We start from the raw sequence: 2724 nt of genomic DNA on the forward strand, positions 1-2724 counted from the left end.
AGGCTATTTAACACCTACCTCTTCTAGGTGGTGACCATTGCTATTACAACGATCTGACCAGAGTGGTGAAGAGACACAGCCAAAGCAGGAAAGTTCTCTATCACACCCATCATATTAAGAATTTTAACTTTTGTATGCATACCTCCTGCCCTAGGGTCCTCAGTACTTCATCAAAGTGTCTTTTTCTTTGAGGGGCAATGCAACATACTGGCTAAGGGTATGGGCTCTAGAGCCACACCATTTGGGCATGTTATTTAAGCTCTCTGTGTCTCATAACAAAATGGAGACGTAATAGTACCTCTCTCATTGGCTATTATGAGGATTAAATAAATTAATGCACACAAGGTACTTAAAATAGAAGCTAGCACATTGTAAGCATGCATGTTAATATTAGCTACTGCTATGGTGAAAAAGGAATGCTAGGAAACTTCCATATCCCAAGACTCAAGCTGCCTTGGTCTAATATCCATCCAGTAGACCCAGTGCCCTACCCTCTGGGGCAAAATCTGAACCAGGCTCAAGCACTGCCCGACAATAGTCAGAGCTCATTAGCTAAGCTCTTTTCAGAAGAAAAAAACTGCTACTGATCCCCTCATCTAATAATGTGGTGATTATGTGGACTGTCCTAGTGAAAGACTGGGAGACCCCAAAATAGGGTTTGCTTATAACTTTGCTTGCAAGGCATTAGATTTCATACATAAGAGCCTAGATCTTTTCTGAACAAATTCCATCAGCAAAACCTCTGTTGGCACAGGAGGAATTAGAACGATGGGCAAAAATGGTTCCTTAGTGTGGGGTTTAGGACTTGAACTCTAATATGTGATTCAAATTTAATTCTCAGCTCTGCCACCTTCTAGATGTGTGACCTTGAGAAAATAACTTGAATTCACCGAGCTTAAAATTCCTCATCTATAAAATGAGATGATAACAGTAATACCTGTCACAGAGTGGCTGCGGGAAACAAATGACAAGATAGTTTTAAGTTGCTTGCCACAGAACCTAGAATATGATAAATACCAAGTTAATATTGAGTAATTACTAATATCTTATAAACTCACCACCTGATGGGGACGGAGAGATGGAGATGGAAGCATAAATAACTATGATTATAACTATGCTGTACGTGTACAATATAGTGAATGCCAAGTAAATGCAGATGGAAGACAATGGGAGAGGAAGAAAAACAAAGAAATTGTGCTGGAGGAGAGGATGTTGCATTACATGGTTGCAGACAGAGGGATAAAAAGTTTTGTTTTCTATCATTAATTTATTCATTCATTCAATAGTGTCACTTGTGTGCCAGCCACTGTTCTGGAGGATACAGATTGACCTGCTCTTTGGGGAGGCAGACTTTCTGAAAGAGACCTCAGCAGTGAGGCAAGAGAATAAGCAAAATGTCCATGAAAGAGTAAGAATGCTGTCATGGGAGGGAAGTAAGGTGAATGGAGGCAGCAAAAGACTGAAATAGCAGAAAGACTGAATGCAAGACAAAGGAATTTAGACTGTACTCTCTATGCCAGTGATTCTCAGCTAGGGTGATTGTGCCCCCCAGGAGATATTTGGCAACGTCTGGAGACATTTTTGGTTGTCACAACTGGAGGGCTGCTACTGGCATCTAGTGGGTAGAGGCCAGAGATGCTGCTGAACACCCCACGATGCACAGACAGCCCCCAACAACAAAAAAAGTATGATCTGGTCTAAAATGTTAATGGTGCTGAGTTCTATGCAGTGGGGGATGGAGCAGGTTTTAGGGCTGGGAGTGAGAAGATCAGCGATGACTCTGATTCCTCTGAAGGATGTATGGCTGTGGGGCAGGCCATTCAGGGAGACCAGGTGAGAGAGATGTGAAATGGTTTGGGAAGAGGTACTGATGAGGCACTGAGAGGAGATGGTTGATGTGAGAGACATTGCAGGGGAATAGCTACCTAACAACGTCACAGGATCAGCTGAAGCAATATGCGGAAACACTAAGCACATAATAAGAACTCAGGAAATATCACTATAGTTATATTTTCTTCCAGATATTTTAAGATAAGCTTTCAATTTTGGATAATTTTAGATTTACAGAAATGTGCAGCTAGTACTCAGAATCCCCATAGATCCTTCACCCAGTTTCCCATAAAAATGTAAACATCTTACATAACCATGGTGCATTTGTCAAAACTAAACTATAGACTTTATTTTGATTTCACCAGTTTCCCACTCGTGTCCTTTTTTCTGCTCCAGGATCCAACCCAGGACACCACATTGCATTTAGCTTCTGCGTGTTTTTTTTATGTGTATATTTGTTTGTTGGGAAATGAGCACATCCACAGTGGTTAAAGTCAGCTCCTCGCTAGAGCTCCTCTGTGCAAGACCCAAATGAAGTGAGATCTTGTGCTTTGGGAACATCAGCTGTGGGCTTTGCTCAAAGTTCTCAGTAGCTGCTGTCTTGGCAGGAAATCAACTCTGCAACCGACACTTTATTCTGTAAATGGAATTACTAAATTAAGCCAAGCTGTAGATTTAAAAGCTTTCCTTTTAGAAGAATTAAATAACTCAATTTAGTAGTATGAGATTCAAATTAAAAGAAGCTTCAAATTTCGGATGCTCTTCAAAAAAAATGAAATTAAAAAAATTAACCCAGATTATCAAAACAGATGGTTGAGCCAGTTCAAACAATCCTCAGTACCTAATATATGTGATTAGTGTTTCTGAGACAGAGCTCCAGCTCAACAACTTTTA

The 2724-nt window shown here is 40.5% G+C and overlaps 1 protein-coding gene across 1 annotated transcript in view; it reads left to right on the forward strand.

Moving 5' to 3' along the window:
* The window catches only part of LOC109376410 (disabled homolog 1-like), a 545742-nt gene that overhangs the window by 129903 nt on the left and 413115 nt on the right, over positions 1-2724 (forward strand). The window lies entirely within an intron of this gene.

Source organism: Hipposideros armiger, unplaced genomic scaffold, assembly GCF_001890085.2.
Source record: "Hipposideros armiger isolate ML-2016 unplaced genomic scaffold, ASM189008v1 scaffold_1122, whole genome shotgun sequence".
Lineage (NCBI taxonomy): Eukaryota > Metazoa > Chordata > Mammalia > Chiroptera > Hipposideridae > Hipposideros > Hipposideros armiger.